Source organism: Agelaius phoeniceus, chromosome 18, assembly GCF_051311805.1.
Source record: "Agelaius phoeniceus isolate bAgePho1 chromosome 18, bAgePho1.hap1, whole genome shotgun sequence".
Lineage (NCBI taxonomy): Eukaryota > Metazoa > Chordata > Aves > Passeriformes > Icteridae > Agelaius > Agelaius phoeniceus.
Genome location: NC_135282.1, coordinates 6181680 through 6202599, shown reverse-complemented (window position 1 = coordinate 6202599; position 20920 = coordinate 6181680).

Here is a 20920-nt window from a genome sequence, read left to right as displayed (position 1 = left end):
TCCTGTTTCCCCATCCTTTCATGCTTGAAGAGCTCCGTGGCAGCAGGAAATTGTCTCTAAGGAGGATTGATTTTGCCCTTCACAGGGATTAAGGGCCTCTCCTTGGTCTGGGATGAACTCCCTTGCTCCCAGGCAAGCTGCAGGGACTGCTGTGTTTCACTGTGATTATTATTCTTTTTCTTCCCCCATTTGAGGATCCAGAAGGCTGTTCCACAAACCCCTCACCCTCTGTGCTCCAAGATCCCTCAGCCCACCTCTCCTCACCTTTTCTTGGACCATTCTTCTGCTGATGATACTGGCCTGTAGAACAGTGGGCATGTGAAAAAGGGACAGGGATGATAAATTAGATCATCCCCACTCTGGGTGCAGTGATCCTCATCATCTCCCCTGGCCCATCTCTGGCCATACACCATTTCTTCTCTGTACTGCAGGAACAGGGACAGGGCATTCACACTGCTTAAGTAAAACATAATGATTTAAGTTTTATTTAATTTAAACAATAAAATGGCCATTAAACAAGTTATGCATTGACCACCTTACCATGCCCTCTAGTGCTAATCCTGATTAAGTGTCTTTATTACTTGGCTCAGTTGGCCTTTTTTAAATGACAACGAAACACTTGATAGCACGAGTGCAAACTCTTTCCCTCTTGGCAATTATCTCCCTTCCTACTGAGTTTTGCAGGAGGAAGGAGAGGGGGAGAGGGAAGGAGAAGGGAGAGCGGGTTGGCCAGGGGAGAAATCCAGCAGCACCTGATCCGTTTATCACACAGATATGCCATAGTGGAGGCTTAATGGAGATTTAAATAATTCAGAGCACTCAGCCCCGCTAAAGCTGTATAATGAGCCTGCTGCACTGTGAGCCACTGCTCGGCTGAGCACACGAGCAGGGAGGTCGTGTGGTTTTTCCATGCATAATTAAAGGGATAAAAGGGGATTTAGAGCAACAGTGTTACAATGAAGCATGCGGACAGAGGCTTCACTTTTATTTAACTTGGAAATGCCAAACTGTTTTTGACTTGCAGAATAAGCTCCCCTCTTTCCTTTTATCTTTTCTTTTTTAATATATAGAAAAACTGTATTTTTATATATATTTCTCTCGTTCCTCACCGACCTGCCCCTGCTCCCCTCTGTCCCTTGAGCATGGGGTTGTCTCTGAAGAGGATTCACAGTGATTCTTGTTTCACACTGGGACAGCAGCTCTCAGCTCTGTGGCTATTCAAGGTGGAACAAGCAGGCAAGGGCTGAGAAGCCCTTTCCAGCATGTTTCATGTTCTCTTTGTTTCTGCTGAAAGGAATGGCTCCAGAGGAAGAGAAGGAAGATGAGAAGAATATTGAGTGTCACTTTAACAGTGTGATTTACCATTTCCACCGTGTTGTTTACAAAATCTGGGGTAAAATGTGCTGCCTGGATGAAGGGGTCTGAGACAACTTGGTTATTCCTGGGTTTTATTGCTCCTTTCTGCTCCTCTGCCCTGTTCTTTCAGGAGCAACCAACCTTCAGAGCCCCTGAGATGCTTTGTGGGGCCCTTGGCTGCCTGCCTGCTGCACAGTGGTGTTTCTCACGCTGCCCTTCAGCAGCTTTGCTGTACCTGATCTGCCCCTCAGCCCATGCTGCTGACAGAAGGGGAAAATGGCTTTGCATTATCCTCCTCCTAGGAAATGGAAGAGGATGTTTCTGTGCTGAAAGCTGCTATCAACTGTGTCTCAAAAACTGTGCATGTCTGTGATGGTGGTGGTGATAATTAACACGTCTTTCATTAACCCCTTATCAATGGCTCAATCTGCTGTGGGAGAGCTGCTCAAAGTAAACAGGTCTGGTTTCATCACAGCTCTTCCCAGCTTGAATGAGTCTCCCTGCACTTCTCCCTGTGGAGTGGACAGCCCCAGTGGTCTGGAGGATCCTGAGGGGGCTGGGGAAGGACAGCCATAAACTCACCTGCAGTAAGATGTTGCCCCAGGTGACCAAGGACAGTGAGCTCAGTTTGGCATGGCTGCAAAATGAAGTTCATGTTGTGGATGGAGATTAAAGGGACTAAAGGGACATTCAGGCTAGCAAAGCAAAGGCTGAGAGGGGTTCCTGCCGCTCCTTGTAGACAGGGTGGAGAACCATTCTTGCAGGTCAAGATCAAGACACAACACGAAGTGGTGAGTGCCCAGTGGGAGCAGTGAGGTCTAAAAACCCAACTGGTTTTGAGGAGACATGTGATAACTTGCAGAAGGGGATTCTAAGATGTTTTCACCCGCAGAGTACATTAAATCAGGAGGTCCTTTCTGCCCTTTGATCCTTAGTTACCCCCTGGCCCAGAGCTGTGGGAGGTGCTGCAGCAGCTCCTGTGTCCAAGTGTTCCTCAGGTATCCCCTGCCTTCACCACTGTCCCCAGGCAGAGCTTCAGAGCTGCTTGTCACTGTGACGTATAGCCAGGAGCACAAGCTGCTGCCACACTTAATCCCTAGAATTAATTCATTGTTTTCCTTTAGATAAAGAAAACAAGAAGGAATCTGTGGCTACTGCATTCACCTTAATGGCATGTGTCTGTCAGTTATTTGTGGCTGGGTGGGAAGCCAGGGCTGCTGTGACATCCTGCACGGTCACTGTAATGGAAACATCCATCTTGTCTCCCTCAATGCACACTCTCCATTTAGGAATTTCGAAAACACTTCTGTCAAATATCACTCTCTGCACAATCCTGTTAGCAGGGCTGATGAATGGAGTCTCAAATTAAGACCGATCCCTCTGATAACCACAGTGCTGTAGGAGAGTCATCTGCTCAGTCAGAGCTATTTATTATATTTGATTAGCTGGGATGGCAATCTTCACAACCCACTGTAAATTCTATTAGGGGCACTCTGAGGCCCAGAAATGCAAATTAGACTTCCCAGCACACATATGCATACATATTGCCTCTCTTTGCAAATGGGTAATTTCCTCACATTTATTTCAATGTTGTTACAAGAGAGATGTTGATGCTTTCCCTTTGCCAGGAGGGAAGGGAGAGGGATGAGGGGGATACAACGGGGTGGTCAGACAGCTCTGTATTCTCTTTACTCTTCATTGTGAGACCCTGCCTGGTAGCAGCTCCAGCAGATCTGTTTTGTGAGCCCATGGCTTTCTGCCTCCCAGCTCTCCTAGGATGCCCATAATATCCTAAAGGCATCCCCATCCAAATGGGTGCTCAGGAGCACAAGTCTGTGCAATGCTGGAGAAACCTCATGGCAGACTGGCCTGTGGTGAAGCTGTAAGGACAGGGCAGGCCCTGTTTGTTTCTCCTTTATTTGATCCAGACAGGCCCCAGGCAGCTCCAGCTGGCTACGTGCCACCAAGTCAGGTTGGAAGCTCATGGCTGGCTCTCCCCTGGCACAGCAGTGGCCACAGGAGCAGGATAAGGTTTGCTGAACAGATCCTTTAGCAATCACTGATCAGGTGTTCTGAGGCCTGTGCATAAAAGGCACATTTTAATCAGATTGGTTTTGTCACTGAGGTGCCTTTGACTACAGTGGAGTTGGCATTAGGTGTGTCCTCTCAGGAAAGGAAGGCTGTCACAGAATAGTGCATCCACAAGTTACATTTGTTTGTGGTGATTAATTCTGCCAGTAACTGAAGGAATTTACTAAGGGCAAGCAAAGCATAAGTTATTTGGGAGCTAACGAGCAGCACTGGTGGTGGATTGCTTTCTTCTTTTGGTCATATTTTAATTATAGTTTTCATAATGGCTCATTAATGTCTGCATTACATAATCATTTACTAATACACATCTGGTGGTGTACTATCCATTGATCTAAGGGTTAGGTTTATCAAAACTGGTTATTCTGTGAATAATAGGTTTTTAATAAATCCTTTTTTTAAAGGGTGACTAAACCTCTTAATAACACTGACATAAAATCTGATCTTTATCTTTTCCCCACCTTAAGTTCTTATACCTGTTTGGTAGGATGCTTACAACATGTGTCCCTTTGATGTGCTTCCCATTGTGTGTGTTACCCTAGGATTTTTATTAGGACAAGCTGCTGCAATGCTGCATGGCTAAAAGGAGATCCTTATAGAGCTGGAGGTACCTGGCAGTGTATTTGAATCTTCTTAAGCAGTTAAAAAAAATAATTCCCAACACAGTGAATGAAAATCTTATCTAGGCATGATAAGGATCCCTTGGTCCCTGTAATACAATGTAGTTTGTTTCTTCCAGCCTCACAAATGCTTTTGTTATCTTGGCTTTGATTTTTTTTCTTTTCCCCTCTGTATTGCTTTGATTTTTTTCCCCCTTCCCTTTTCTCTTTCATCACTGTTGCTTGTAAATCCTTCCCTTGGTAGAGATTAGAGTAGGAATGAGTGATAGATGCTGTCAGTAACAGGAGCTAATTTTACCCCTGATAATGGCTCTGTGGTTTGTGCAGACTTTGCTGATGCAGACTCACATCTGGGGGCCTGTCCTGTCTGTGCCCTGCTGGGCACTGGGGCTGAGCTCTTGGGCAGGATGGGCTCTGTCCTGGCAAAGCCTCACACTGGGAAGAGTCTCTACCAGTGCTTCTCACCAGTGAAGAATTCCCTCCACGCTCACAAATACAGCAATGGCCACTTTTGGGTTTTCCATGAGGAGTGTTTTGCCTCCTGCACAAGAGTGTGTGTGTGGCTGGAGTGGGAGAGGGGGTGATCTGGATTGGGTTCAGCCCATGTCTGGGGAGAGGATTTCCTGGGCACCCACACAGCTCCCAGCCCAGCCAGGAGGATTTTGGGGTGTCATGGGCAGGTGCCATGGCAATGGCACTGGAAACTCAGGTAGTAACACCACCCAGCATTGCTCAGGGTGGCACTACTCACTGCTGGGAGCTCCTTTTGCAGTTAGTACCTGCACATTGCAGCTCTCCCTGGGAGCCACTCTTCAAACACAGCACTGGGAACTCAGGGGCACTGCTGTCCCAGCCTTGTCTGCCCAACAGAGTGGCCCAGTGCTCTATGGATGAGCTCCCTGCTGCTGCTTTGTGCTCATCTTGTGCCACCAGCAGGGAGGGGACAGGAGATGCCATAGCCCATGTGTCAGGAGGGACCAGAGCTAGGAAGGAAGAGGGCTGCAGCAATCCTCAGCTTTGCTCTTAGCAGACAGTGGGGTAAGAGCCCTGCTGGGCTGGCTCACCAGTGCCCTTGAGCAGCTCCTCCCTGGTCGTGCCCTTCCTGGAGGATGGTGCTGAATTTGGCTCTGCTCTTTCCCTGCAATCAGTCAACACTCAACAGTTCATTTTTCCTGGTGTTCTTACAAGGAGTTCTGGGAGGGGATTTGCACAGCAAATGAAAGATGGCTGAAAGGATGTAGGAACTCTGAAGAAGTCCTGAAGAACAGCTGTCACAGCCAGACTCCAGTGCAGATGGTTGTGCTCTGCTCATTTGAAATTGCAGCTGCAGTTCCCATGAGGGTAATTCCCTCCTCTGGCCTGTACTGGTGAGTCTGATTACTGTGGGTCATGTTCCAGCCCCAGAAGGGTTGCAGTGATCTTGGTTAACTGCTTGTCCTTGGATAAAGGCTGAGAGAACACTCTGCTTTATTTGGTGTGACACAGCCACATCAAGCCTTTGCACTTTCTAACAGTGACTGAACAGATCCAGTAAAGCAGCTCACTGTGGTGCTGTCCCCTTTTTGCTGCTTCTGAAGCAGAGCCAGGCCATCCCTTTGTTTTGAAGTATTTCAGGTGTGGCAAAGTTTGTTCTTCATGAAGCTGTTGCTGGTTAGAGAGGTGGAGGAAGGATAATGGTACAAAGCTGTGACACATCTGTTCCAGCCCTGTTCCAATATGGGCTGGGAGCAGCTGATGGCCTCTGATTGCTGGTGTTCTTCCTAATTATGGTTGGAGATAAACAGGGGGTGGATAGAAAGCAGATGCCATCTGTGAGGCCAAGTCTTCTGCTACTTGCAGGGTCTGTGGTAAGGAGAGCTCTGCTCTGAAATAGTTTGTGCCTGTTGGGAGTGTTTGGGTGTTAATTCAGTGTGGTTTTGCTGCCTTTTGATGGGGTAATGGTAATCTGTGTAATTACAGGGTAGTTTCTCGTTAATAACTGCTTCAGTCATTTCTCCCTCCTGCCTTCCCCACCAGTTTCTTTTCTTCTGCAACTTAGAATGATATTACTCATAGAATCATATGTATTTGTTTTGTCTAATGGAAATACATGCAGTGGTATGTAAATTAGGTACAGGACCTGAGTGGTGTGATGAGTTGGTCACTGGTTCAGGCATCATTCACCCCTGCACTGTGGAGTCAAATGGTGGCTGGGGAGAGGAGCTGCAGGTGTTTTCCAAGCCACTGGTCTTATCAATTGCTCTCCTCACCCCTCTGGAGCACCACCAAAGGAAAGTGGGTTTGTGCACCTTTTGGTCTTATTGTGGTTGCTTTGGACCCAAATTTAGAATCACAGAATCATTTATGTAAGATCACAGAGTCCCACTGTTAACCTAGCACTGCCAAGTCTTTCATTAAGGGAAGTCCAGTTTTTGACCTCTTTGGCTATGCACGCTCTTTTTTCCTCTGTAATGTTCTGTCCTTCATCTCCTTTTTTTTTATGGCATTTTTGCATTTTCAATCATATTTTCACAGTGAGCTGAAAAGGAAATCAAGAATCTGCCAAAACATTCATCATCTCTTTTCTTTTCAAAATAGCATTAGAAGTCAGGCCTGATTCAGGGCCTGTGCATTGAAAATTACACAACCCAGAGCTGAGAAATTGAAAAGTACTGTGAACATTGGTTTAAATTTTTAACCAAATTCCTGTCAGCTGCATTTCTTCCTTTTATATATTTTCCTTCTATTAATATTCTAGCGAATGGCTTTACAAGAAACAATGAATTTTAAACAAAGCATGGAGGACTTTTCCAGAGAATGAATTTCAAGTCATAGATGTGCTTATTCTCACTAGGCTCTGAGAGAAACCACCCTCTGCAGAACAGAGACATGACATTGATTCCTACATCCAAAATCAGTCAGAATATCCTGTATTTTGAATACACCCAGCTTAGGAGAAGATGGGTATCTTCTTCTCTTGTTTCGCACCAGTAAAACCAAAAGAGAAGTGAGACAGAATTCATTCAATCATTTCTGGGGAAGAGACTTTCAAGTAACTCAATTTTTGTCATGAAAAAAACTCAGTATCCTAGCAGATTCTGAAAGGGCTTTCTGTTTAGGAGGAGGAAATGGTAGGGTGTCTTTCTTGTGAGCTCCCAGGTGATTTATGAAGCTAAAACCACGTTGTCTTCAGAGGTGCTGTGCACCTGCAGCTCCTCCTGGAGTCGGTGTGAATCAGGCTGGTGGCACAGACTCTGCTGTCATCTTGAGGGATCTCCTCCTTTTCCTTCTTTCTGGTTGTCTCCTGACGAACTTGGGTGTGTGTGGTTAGATTTTTCTGCTTGGTTTTCATTTCCTTTCTGCAGAGGAACAGTTTGTGGGTTTTACATCCTGCCTCTTCACCACAGGTTTGTAACAGATTGGTGTGGGGAGCCAGCCAGCATCCCCAAAGGCAGGACTGAGCGAGCCTGAGGCCGCTCTGGTGGTCCTGGCACAGATGTTTCCAGCCATCACCCAGGCTTTATTGATTTCCAAACATCCCTGAGGATAATTGTGTTCCCCTAAGGCAGGTGGTGTCCAAAAGGATCGAGGGTACAGCTAAGGGAAGAAGAGCTGCTGAAAGTCATCTCCTGCAGCAGGAGAGCAGGGCAGTGGGGCATCCTTCCCCAGAGCTCTGTGCCCTCTGCCTGAGCTGGAGACAAAAATAAGATGCCTTTAGCAGAACCATGACCTTCATGAATTCAAAGTTAGATGGACCCAGCCCATGGGGTCCAGGGTGAAAGGGTGATGAGGACAAACAATTACATCCTGCACAGAAACAAATGTGAGGAGCTCAGTCCCAGTGCAGGAGTTCACCCTGGGACTTGCAGGCCGCTTGAGTTTTCTCTCTGCCACTCACCCTGCGCTGCCTCTCCTGAGGCTGTGTGGTGGTTGACATTGACTGTTCAGCTCTCCCTTGGAAGAGGCTGTGGGGGAACAGTCCAGATACTTTCTGAGGGTCTCTGGGCTACAGAAGGTGCAGATCTAACCTCCACTATCCATTGCCTTCCCAAGCTGTTCTTGTCTTCTTGAAATCAGGCACCGCTGTTAAGGAAAGAGGGGAAAGTTGTGTGGGAGGAGACTTTTCCTCTGCTTGAGGGATGAGCTGTCGTGAATCTGTGTGAAACCAACTCCTTCTGCCTCTTGTGGGTGAATTTGGGCAACCCCCCCTTCCTTTCTGAGCCCAGCCTGCCTCCTGCTGGGCCAGCCAGGACCAAATGCTCCATCCCCCCTGGCAGCAGAGGCAACCTGTGCTAATGTGATGCAGGTCCCACGCTGCTGCTCCACGGCCGTTCCATCTGATTTGCTGGGAGTCTCCCTGCTTTGCTGTGTTATCGTGTCAGAAGGTAATTAAATAGACCCCAATTCTTCTAATTACTGCTCTCTCCTCGGTACATGCCTGCATACAGGGGTGAAGTGAAGGGTATGGAAATAATCACTGACAGATCACAGCTGGAAATCCGTGGCACCTTGGATAAACATTGGAGCGAAGGCGCAGCCCGGGCGGCTCGGCTCTGCAATTACTGTGAAATCTGTCTGAAGAGATTGGGGCTTGCAATTGCAAAACAAGGCAGGCTCCCTTCTCCAGAGAGCAGCATGTAATGAGGGGCTGGCTGGTGGGGAGGAGAGGCGTACCTGAGGCACAGAATGGGTTTGTTGCTGTTGGCAGGAATCTTCAGACAGAGGCAGGGTGAAATAAGCAGGTGAGTGAGATGCACCTTGCTGCACAGGGGCAGCAAGGTGAAGGAACACTGAGGTCTGGCAGCCTATTAGAGATACAGGTCACCATTACACCCCTTGGTATTGTGCTGGTAGATGCTGGGAAGGTGGGTAAGCCCTGGGTTGGGTGTCTTGGTGCTTTCTCTGCCTGAAATACTTGAAAATTTCAGAGACCAGAGCTGGAATGAGACAGAAGTGACACCAGACCCTCTCTAGGTTCCATCCACTATGCCAAGTGGTATGAGGTGACAAAAGCATCTTTAGCTTGCACCTGGGCAGCTGTTCCTCACATAAGGTGAAAATATCAGTATCTTTGAAGTTTTTGGAGGTTTTCCTCCAAAAAGTCAGGGAGAAGGGTTTCATCTGCAGTCCAGCTCCTAGCGAGGTGTTCCAAGGTGTTGGATCATAGAGAATTGATTTGGCAAAGCACAGATGCTCCTGAAATGTCTTGCTGCATACAACATGTTGTGTTGCTTCTTGTCTCATATTTATGCTGCAGTCTTTAGAAAATCATCAGCTGCTTGTATCTGAATGCATTGCTATTGCAGGGCTGGTGGAGGTAGAATAAATGTTTCAAAGATATGACCAGAAGCATCTTCCTGGGGACTAAAGCTTGGTTGTTTGAGAGCCAATTCTGCTTTATTACCTTTATCTGCCATTCTGGTTCTAAAAAGGTCTCCTAATGCCTCATGGGGTTAATAAACCAGGAGTGGAGGCAGGAGACTTCATTTTGAGTCCTGTGCAATTTATGGGCTGGGGAAGCTGCTGCTTGCCAGGCGTCCGGAAGGCAGCAGAGCCATGGTGCCAGCAAAGGCTGCTTGCAGCTCCTCTGCTCTGCTCTGCTCAGGCACCAGCCACAGGGGAGTCTGAACATGTGTCTGTGGTGCTTAGAGAAGCAGAGAGAGAGCAAAAATGGGACTGTTTCCCCTCCCTTCCTATTGTTTTTGATAAAGCATCAGCCCTGATAAATACCCCTATAATCTGTTGCCCTCTTGGTGAAGCTGTTTCCTCCTCTGGAAGATGGAAAAGCTTTTTTTTTTTTTTTTTTTTTTTTTTTTTTTTTTTTTTTTTTTGAGCTCTGGGGTTCATGGAGTTAAAACAGGGCAATAACTGAGAGCCAGTGGTTCTGGAGTGGGCAGTGAGGGCAGGTTTAGCTCCTGAGTTGCTGCCCAGCCTTGCCTGCACAGCTCAGGTGGCCCAGGTCGAGGGCAGGAGTCAGCTCCAGCTCTCACCTCTGGGCTGATTCCAAAGCCTGGGAGGGCTGGTACTCTCTGGGCAGAGCTGCTGGCATTCCTGGATCGTGCTGGCAAAAGCAGTGCTCTTCTCTGTGGGATGCTGGTCTGCTTCCAGTGTTTCACAGGAGATGCTTCCTTCCCTGGGCTGCAGTCACATTGCCTTTTATTCTTCTGGGATTGGCATTACTCATGTCCTCAGAATCCACTTCCAGACAAAGCACACGGGGCACTTGTGCAGGAAATTGTTCCATTTTTTGCCTTGTTTTTTTTTGCTGTGTTGATTGTATTCTCTCCAGTGTTGTTTGCTTGAGGAAAGTGAAACACAGTACCTGAGCCTGAGGGGAAGCTCTCCAGAGCAGAGCTGTCTAATTCCCGTGGGAAGCCAGCTGGATACCACGCCTTGGAATCCTGCTAATCTTAATGGTCTCTGTGGGTTTAACCAGAGCTGATGGGATTAGGGCTTGTGCAGATCCTGTTGCTGTGTGCACAGCAGGGGCTTCCTTCACAAACCACCCCTGCTGTTTGATCCTGCACCCACCCCACCCCGGTGCATGGTCCCTGAGGGGCCTGCTCTCTTGGTGAAGGTTCTTCCTCCTTCTGAGAACCTTCTGGGATCAGGGTGAAGAATTCTGAAGCGGGAAGGGTCATGAAAGCAAACCCCATTTTTTTAAATAAAGCACTTTTTTGGAGCAGCACTTCTGGTTCAAATAATTTGGAGTTACATCAGTAGCTATGGCAAGAGAAGGAATCCTGCATTTTCTTTTTGCCACCCCACCCCTCCCTGGTATTCAGTCTGAAGGAAACAGCCTGATTGATGAGTGTCACAGACCAGCTAGGACCCTACAGGTGACCCTGAGTATCTTGGCACCATTGAAAGAGTTCCACAGCATGAAAATAGCATGGAGACTACAGACAGAAAATAGCTTTAGCCTGTCTGACCCCTCACCCCTGTCTAATTTTCATGGGTATTATTTATTGCTGCAAAATACTACATGCTTAAGTTATAAGCTGATTTTAAATCAAGGCAATTCCATGGCCATCTGTGGAACCACATCAATTTACACCTGCTGGAGATCTCAGCCAGTGTTGATATATCTTCTTGGGTTCCATAAAAAATGATTTTTGCAGAAGCTGACTTGTTAGCTAAAGAAGCAGCAATGATCTTTTAACAGTGCTATTAGGCTGCTCAATGCTGCATTTTCATTGATCAATGTCCTTAATGTGGCAGAAGGATGGCTCCATTTTTCCATTACTTCTGTGTATCCAGCCTGGCCAGCCAAGCACTTTGGTGTGTGGCAAGCACCCCTGCTCACCAAAACCTGTTGTTAGGCTACAGACTGGTGTACAGCCTATGGCAATTGTAGGTTGATTTCCAGTTGTGACTGCATTTGTGCAGCAGCACAGAAGTAAAAGCAGCCATGGTGTGCTGACCCACCCAAAAGGGGAAGGAGGTGCTTCCTTCCCCACACATGGGAACTCTTTTGTTTCTGCTTCTCAAAATAGACAGGGATGAAGAGTGAATATGGATGGAGAGGGAAATATTTGCAATAATGTCCCCTTGCCTCACCAGTGAAATGGAAAAATGTTTGGGATAAGTAAAGAAAATGAGAGTCTTAATCGTTTTGGGCTGCCATTTCAGAGGTGATCAGTTCTCAGCAGACAGATTGTTTATCCTGTCTGGGCCTCCATTTACACACCAGCTAAATGAGTTTAATAATGGCTCCAGCAAGGCCTTTTTGTCACTGTGATGTTCTCAAACAGCTTTGAGGTCTTCCTTATGAACACACAGCATGGGAATGAAGTGCTGCTGCCTTACAGCTGCTAAGCCACTTCTGCTTTTGGCTCCAAGGACTCTCAATTATTTCAAGATGCTGAGATGGGACTGTGTTCTGGTTCAGTGCATTGCACGTGGACATCAGATATCCTCTTGTGTCAGAGCAAGAGGTTGTAGACAGCAAGTGTCTGTGAAAGGAAGTACTGCCTATCCTCTCCAGGTACAGATCTCAGGGAAGCAGCTCTGTGCTTTGGGTTGGAGGCTGTGATTTGAGAGTAATGAGGCTTTCCACACTGGCAATGCATTGTGGTGATGCTGAATTTAATGGATTCCTTGGGGTCTTTGCACTCTTTCTGCAAACATTTCCTCCTCAGCCAGACATTTAGAAAGCACTGTATGTTTCCTCCACCCCTGTCCTGCTCTGCAAGCATGATTTTTATATGAATTTGATGGGTTTTGCTTAATGGTTTCTTCATGCTGTTTAAAGGATTTATGCGCCATGGGTTAATACACATGAGTGTATGTCATGGCTTTGTACCAAAAGGGCTTTTGTTCTCAGCCCTGGACTTTAGGAAGCCTCTTTGAGTAGCTCTCCAATGGTCTCTTATATCTTGTTGGTAAACAAGCTCTTCTGACCCCTTAGCTCTGAGGTCAGACCCAAAAGTAACAGCACCTTACAGCAGTGCTGGGGTCCTGTTATGGGCAGCACGTCCTTAGGTGGGGCCTTCACTCTGCAGTTAGTGAAATGCTGGCAGCCAGCAGTGATTGCAGAGATGCCAGGTAACTCAGGAAAGTGAATGTGTGCTTACCAGCATCAGCAGCCAAGTTCTTGAGGCCCCAACCTGTGGTAACGTGTCCTTTCTCAAGCAGAGAGAAGTTGGCTGCCCACATCTTGCAACACTGGCTGACTCCATCTATTTTTCTTCTCTTCATTCTCATCTTGTCCTTTTTCCTCTCCTCCCAAATTTCCATCTCTCTGCAGTAAGAGCATTAACTGGTGTGAGGAGTGCCAGCAATACTCCAAGGGGTGTCCTTCCTTTCACAGCCCTGCCTCAATGCAGATGAACATTTGCCTGCAGGTTGGGTGGTGATCTGCAGACCCATTAAGATTTGTCTGTTAGCTCATGACAGCACTTTAAGCTGTTTCTTCATGTAGAAAAGGAATTCTGAGTGCTGGAGGGACTGAGTGAACCCAAAAGTTACAGATAGCTTTCAGAAAAGCTGGTGTCTGCAGGAGTCATCCATGGTCTCCTTGCCTCGGGCAGCAGAGCTGAGATTCTCTTTCCTGTGCCACCTGCTGACAGATGCAAGTGACAACTGTGTAGAAATAGCCTGGGGAATAGAAATTTTATATTTCTGCTCCAGATCTTGCAGAAAAGCTTTTGGATGGTGATCAGGGATTAGCTGCCCTTATCATCCATCTGTCCTTAGTGCAATAACAAATCAGAGCCTTGCTCTGACCAGCCTTGTTCATAAACTGCAGGAGTGGCACTGCTCTGTAGTGGGACAGCCCCAGGGATCCAGATGAAGATGGTCTATTGGGAAGATGATTGTTGTTTTTAGTGCCAGAGGTATGGTCTGAGTCACTTCAGGGGGATCCTGTTAGATCCTGTCTTCTTCCACTCTTCTGCCCCTGTCTGCCTGGAGCTGTGCCCATGTCCTGAGTGTGGGACCATCTCCTGTCAGCTGATGCTGATAGTGAGGACAGGTGGCTTGCTCCAATGATAAATCCAAATCTGTGTCTTTTGGATTATTTGATTTTTAAATTAAAGGATGTAAGACTATATCTCCAAAGCTTCCCCAGATTTTACACCTATAGCTCCTCTTCACATGCTCTGCAGAGGAGCCCTGTGAAACTGGGTCCTCCTCTCCCAGTTCTTGGTCATTCATGGTCTAATTTTGCAGCCTGGCTTGGTTAGAAGGTCCAGAGTTCTGGAGATGTGCCATGAAATCAGGAGCCCCCCTGCAGCCAGAGACTGACCAGGCCTGTGCAAATGGATGGAAAAAGGCTTGCAAAGTGGAGACAGTTTCTAGACAAAGGCAGCATGCAGTAATCCCTGAAGAGTAAATGGAAAACAGATTACGTTTGTTCTCAGATCTGTTCAATAATGGAGCAGCAGGCAGCTGCTGGCCTGCCTCCCCTGGGTCCCTGGCAGGAGCAGACAGGCACTACATTATTAATTGTCTGCTGCTGGCAGTCCAGTGGGACGCAGCAGGGCTTCTGGAGAGGAGCCTGGTGCTTTGGGAAGCAGCCCCTTCCTCCTGCCTCCAGGGCTCTCTCAATAAATGCCTCTCTTCCCCTAAAACTCCTCCTCATGCCATGGTGTCCACGTGGCTGTGGTCACAAGCTCTGCTGCAGCCACAGGGCAGGGGGTTCACCCCGTGCTCTTCATTCACTGTGGCAGTGAAAGGGGCTGGACAAAGCCAAGGCTGCAGCCTCGTCCTGTGGGGGGGAAACTGAGGCACAGCTATGCTGTCACAGGGATACACACACCATGGATGTGCAACACACACCTTCTCATAGCATTTCTTCTTGTTAGAGCTTGTCCTGGTCATTGGGAGGAAATCTGGGGATGGTCACTGTCACAGGTTTTTTAGCAGGGATGCACCAAGCCTTTTTTTTCCAGGGTTCCAGTTTTAAACTGGGAAGTGTTTCCCTGCTCATGGCTCCAGGCCTCTGCCAGCCAATAGTTCCTAAAGAGCTAAAGAGCTCTTTCTTGGGCCACCATTTTCCCTCCTGTCACCAAGCTTTTCTGCTTCATCTTTTGCTCCCATGCCCAAAATTTAATCAACCACTTTGGCTGCACAGGTGATTCTTGGTCTGACCTGCAACGTGGTTGTGTCTTACGTGAGGGACAATTAATTTCAAATCTCTAGTCTGTAATGAGCATTAATGCCTTTATCTGTTTATCTTGAAACAATCCCTGCTGATCTTCCAGCCAAGGAGTGTGCCTTGGCCTCTGCCCTGATCTTTGTGGGAGCACTGGGGGCTCACTTGATTTAAAAGCTTGTTTTAACCAAGTATATCAGTCACACAGCGAGTCTGTGACCCCAACATGAGCTTAATTATTGAGTCAAAACACTCATTTGGTGACTTTCACATTGCTCCCCCCAAAAAGAAAAAACTTTACTAGGAGACATCAGAACAGAACAATGAAAAATTGTTGTAGAAACTGGGAGTGTTCTTTGGCCTTTTCTTTTCTTGTGTCCCTTTCTGCTTATGCACAGTCCCTGAGCAGATAACAGTGGTGTATTTGTGTGAAGAATTCTTAATTTCCCTTCCTGCTACTGCTTTCTTTTCTTTTTTTTTATTTGTACTTTTTCAATATAATATCGCCTCACAGTGGCATGCTTGATAATTTTTGCATGAAATTCTGGAAGGTGCCTCCTGTGAAAGCTGGCCTTCTTTCAAGAAACTGCCTTGTTCTGGTCTTTTTGTTTATTTTGTTGGTTTTTTCTTTTTTTTTTTTTTTGAAGTGAAACCAACAAAAGAAAATGTTATCTTTTCCTCTAGCACTTGGTGTAATTGGAATGTTGCTGTGCTCATAGCAGGGATGTGGACTGCCTTGGATTACAACTATACCCATGTGTATTTTTGACTGCTTCTCACCTAAGCAGTAGCTCACATTTAGAAAACCACCCATGGATTTTTTTTTTTTTCCAGCTGGAAAAAAATAGTTTTCTTCTTCCCTCTGGACAGGGATTTTCTTTCATCGTTGTGCTCCTCTCTCATCATGAAATGAAGAACAAATCCTGCTGCCTTTAGCAGAGCTGCAGCCAGAGGGGAATCTGTTGGGAATCTGTGCAGAGAGGATTACACCAAGGAAAGGTGATGGATACCAAGTTATCAGTGCCACCCTGGCAGCCTCAGAGGGCAGGGTTTGTCAGCTGCAGGGTCTGAGGTTAAAGCCCAAGATGCAGGACACACCCCACCAGAGCAGGACAGGCCAATGTCTGTGTGTCCTTGAACACCTACAGGAGGTGTCGTGGCAGCCTCAGGAGAAAATCACACAGGGGCAACTCAGCACTCCAGACCTCAGGAATCTGGGAGTTACCTGACAAGATTTTATCTGCTCTTTGGTTTTTTTCTTCCCTTGTTTCCTTGTTTTTGTTTTTTTGTTTTTTTTTGTTTTTTTTTTTTCCCTCCAGTCTGCCATCAGTCTCTGTGTCTGCAGCTTCCCTGCAATGGGAGGGGAGGCAGAGTCAGGCACTTTTGTTGGAAGGGGAAGGAGGGTCACTGACACCACAAGGATGCTTGTGTGCCTCAAAGAGGTGTGCAAACCCATCAATGTCCCCAAACCTGCAGGCTGGAGGACCCATACTCCTTTTTGTTCTTTACTGGAAGGGTGCAGAGCACAGAAATAGAAGTCAGAGCAGTTACACCCACTGAACAAAAATAATCTGCCCTTCTAATAAGCACTATATTAATGATATGGTAAGAAATCAAGGGCCACTCATTATTTTCAGCTCTGCTTCCACCCTGGACAGATTACTGGGCCCAAGCAGGAACTTTTTATGAGCAAAAGAGATTTTTACACAGCTCCCAGTCAACCCAGTGATGGGGAAGGGAAGAAGGAGGCAGCTCAAATACTCAGCCTAGTGCTTTGCATCTCCAGGGAGAAACAGTTAAATGGAGATATGAGGGCTTGCCTTGCTTCACAAGGAAATAGTCTCTTTTATGTGTATCTTGCCTGTGTTGATATTTGAAAGCTATTTTGGGCCACAACAGCAAATTTAATCCACAGTTTGTTCTCTCTCTAAAGTATTGTACCATAAAAACTCAGATCAATTTTGACAGCTCCAACTATTTAGATTGGAGAGGAAAGCCAAACAATGAATCACTCTGAATATTTACAGTTGAATTCATCCCAGGGTACCTGTACCCACCTCACTGAAATGAAAGCATTATCTGAGAGATGAGCAGAGGCTTGGAGGCTCCCATCTGTTTTCCCAGCTTGCATGGAGTGTTGTTTCCAGGGCTGGGAGGTGAGGGGCAATCCAGGGCTGATGGTGCAGAGGGGTTGATAAATTCAGACTGGTCCACACACTCTCTTTGGGAGGCCTCTTTGGGGATTTATGCTGCACTTGATCTGCTGAGAGTCAAAGCTCTTGAACCAGAGTAAATATAGCTTTCTCACTTCCCTGGAGCTGGCTGAAAATGTGAGAAAGTTGTGTTCACAAATAATTACACAGTAGTCAATTTTCAACAGTCCACAGGAAAAAAAAAAGTCACATTGAAAAAAGCCCTCACAGTAAGTTATTGAATGAATTCTCTTGGATATCTTATCATGGTATAGCCTGTGGCTACGACTTGATATGCAGGAATCAGTGTTCAATTCTCAGCTCTGGTCCCTTCTTTCTGTGGTCTTTACCCAGGGTGCTCCATTTCCCTCCTGTCTCAGCTGGAAAATCTCTTTTCAGGTTTTTGCCTGTTGCCCATCGCTGCAGCATCTTCCCCATTAAATTGATGGCAATTGCAAAGTCCTTTGCAGCTTTTATGGGCTTCATAATACTTCCTCACAGGGAACTCAGCAGTCTATATTGGCTATCACTGTCATCCTCTGAAATACTGCTGTCATTCACACATGTAAGGTCCCCAGTCCCAGGGGGGCTGCAGCCACTGTGCTAACTACAAATAAGTGCAGGGATTGCTCTGCTGTTCAAATGCAGCTGTGTCCTGGGTGCACAGAAGGAGCTGCATGGCCCACTTACCAGCAAACAGCTTTTTGCTCATTTCTTGGAGGAAGTGGCCAGCTATTGGCCAGAGACAGGAGGAGCAATTCCTTTTACAGGCTTTCTACCCCTAATGAGAGCAGGATATGCTGATGTGCTGATTTTTGGCAGGCCTTTAGAGCTATATTAGGTGTTGTCTCGTGAGGTGTTTAGGTGTTGTGATTCACTGTGTGAATTTTTTCCTCTCCTCATTTTTCTGCTTCTGTTTCCTCTCCCAGCCTGTCCCTGTGTGAGCCTCTTTGGGGTTAACTCTATTTGTGCCCATCAGTGTCTCAGTGTGGCCTCTCAGGTCCCTGATACCCAAATACTTCTAAGCTCTGGCTTGAAACAGTTGTGTAAGATCCTTCCAGCTCGTCTCCTGTGTGGCTGAAGGCACATCTGCCCACAAAGCAGGGATTAGAATGGTTAAACTGTGAACAGACAGACTGTGGGATGGACAATAGCAGCTTTCCCTTAATCCAGTGCCTGCCTGCAGATGCCATGGATAGCACAGGCAGGACAAGGGGGAGCTCAGTGCTGTGAGGGTGAGTGGCAGCTCAGATGAAAGGAAAGGTGGGGGGAATCCCTGAAAGCATGGCTGAATTACTGCTCTGTTTATTCTGCACTCTTTATGTGGAGAGAGGGACTCGTTGAACTTCCTGGTGTTGGTGGTTTATAGGAGCTCAAGTCTCACCTCTGCTCTAAAGTGCCAGAAGGGAGACATATACACCTTCCCAGGAAATCATAAAAAGCACCAATAAAAGTCCTGTCTCTCACAGAGTGGGGGTGGGAATGAAGGGAAGCATCGATGCACTGTGGGCTGAGCAGGGCTGAAGGGGTTTGGATGGGGAACAGGCACTGATCCCACTCTGCAGAGGCTCTGTGGCAGTGCCAGCTGGAGGCTTGGTTGGAGGTTGGAGTGCCAGTTCCAGGCTCATTGGAAGCACTATTAGGGATGGATGTTGCACAGCTGAATCCCTCCCTGGGGAGGGAATGCCTCCTGCCTGTGCTACTGACAGCTGAGTGTGGAGGCAGTGGGAGATGCAGCCTCTGTTTCTCCTGTTTTTCAGGCTTGGAGCATCCCCTCTCCTCCTAACAGGTTTGGGGTGGTGGGGAGAGAGTTTCTTGTCTGTCACAACCCCAGCAAAGACAGCATGGAGCCTGGGACTCCATGGCAGAAGCTTTTACCTTTTACCTTTCCACTTTTACCTTTTTTCCACTTTTTACCTTTTACCTTTACCCTTTTACCTTTCCACTTGTCCCACTGCTGCATTCATGGGGATCCCATGTTCTTTCCTGTGCCCTCCCAAAGGCAGCTGGAGAGAGGCAGAGAAGGGACAGACCTGTCACTGTCCCTGGGAGCCTTCCAGGCAGCACTGAAACGTGCACATGGCCTCAGCAAAGGGCTGATTGCCTGGAGCAGGAGCAGGGCAGGATGGGAGCAGCCCCATGGATGGATGTCCCCATGTCACCGTGCCTGGCAGGGTGGCACAGCTCCCTCACAATCTCACTGTGCCAGGCAGCTCCTCTGGGCAGCGCTCAGCCATGCTGGCATTGCATCCAGGGAAGAGCCCTGCTGTGTGGAGAGTAAACAAAATACTTAATTTACAGCCATTGATTTATGGTGCTGTTTGCTGAAATGATATTACAGTTGGCTGCAAACTGTTTTTCATCCTCTGATAGCGAGCTCCCATCACAACAGTGCTGCAGAAGCTCTTGCTGCCCACTGAGAGCAGTGCCAGCAGGAGGCTGGGAAATGCCAGCTGCAGCTGGAGAGGAGGGTCACAGCCTCAGCTGGCACAGGCCAGGGTGGCACTGCACCAGCTGGCATTTGCCCATGCCTGGTGTGCTGCACTGGAGGGGTCTGCTCCTTGCACTAGCACAATAAACTTGCAGGCTGTGGACTGAGGGACTGAGAAAAACTCAGTTTAACTCCTTTCTATTGATGGATATTGAGGGGAAAATAATTGTCCTAAATGCAAAGAAACCTGGAGGAAAAGGCATTTGTGTTTCTTTTGTTCAGTAGAGGTTCTCTCAGTCTCTCTGCTTAGTCCATGCCTGTTCCTTGTTATGTATTTCCAGTTCAGCCTGTCTGTCACTGAGGGAAGGACTCCATGAGCAGCATTTTTTGTTTCTAGTGCCCTCATCACTGTGGAATCCTAAACCTCTCGTCCACCCTGTGCATGCAAATTAAATAAAGAAAAAAAACCCAACCCACTGTGTGTGGTTGATGATCAAAGGTAGGGAGCTTGCAGCCCAACAGGCATTTAAAGCAACAATTGAAATTCTCATTGATCTTTTATCATTGCTGGCTGAGCCTGCCAGCTCTCTGGAAAGCTGTGGTCTGTGTATTACATTTATTGTGGCTCCATTTGTGACAGCTTCTTGGAGAGAGGCAGGGAACTCGTGGGGCAAACACTGGATGGTGGCCAGAGGAAGGCAATACACACCAGGAAGATGCTACAACTCATTCAGTGTAATTGTAGTGGCAGAAAAACAGTGGTGGTGGGAGAAAAGCTTGCTGAGGTCGGTGGTGAGAGATGACTTGGCAAACAAGGTCCAATTTGGAGGCTGTTCCTTCTCCCCCCTCTCCCTGCGTGGGCATTGCACAGGTGTGTGGATTTCTGAAATGTGCTCTTGTGTGACATGATGGATTTGCCCTGAATGGCTCTGTAATGGGATACCTTGGAGAAAAATGGCTTTATCCTTTGAAGCACTCAAGGCTGGATTGCTCAGGGGAAGCCCTTGAGCTGCAGCTGCACTCACTGAGCATCCTCCAGGCCCTCCTGTGAGTGAACCTGGGGGCTGGCCAGTCAGACCCCCCTGCCAGCAGAGCAAACTGGGGACAGCTCAGAGCCAACAACCCCAGGCAGGGGTAACTGTGTTCTGCTGCCTTTTTGTGGGTCTGGGCTTCACCCAGGAGCTGATGGAGAATAACACCTGAGCATCAGGCTGTTCCTGGGGAGTGGAGGGGGCTGCAGGGCAGGCAGACCCCTTCCCTTGCTGCCTGCCTGTTGCCTGCAGCCTGCACACTGTGCTGAATCCATGTGTGGGTGCATTTATCACCAGGGCAGGATGCTGCCTTGGCATTTAGTCCTGCAAAGCTCAGCTAGATAAATAACCTCATTGCCCAGCCCTGCTGGTGCTGCACAGGGAGCAGAGAGGCAGCAAATGCCTCCTTGCCTGTCAGAAAGGGCTGCTGTGAGCCAGCAGCAGCAGCAGGACTCCAGAGAGCTGCTGTCCCCTGGATGCCTTTCCCTCCCTGTGCAGGTTCATGAGGTGGAGCAGCTTTGTGGCAGCAGGGAGCCTGGCTGCTGCAGCCAGAGGATTGCCTGGCACTGGGCTGTGCTGTGCAGGCTGCTGCTCTTAAATCTCTGCCCTGTTAAACGGGATTGGCT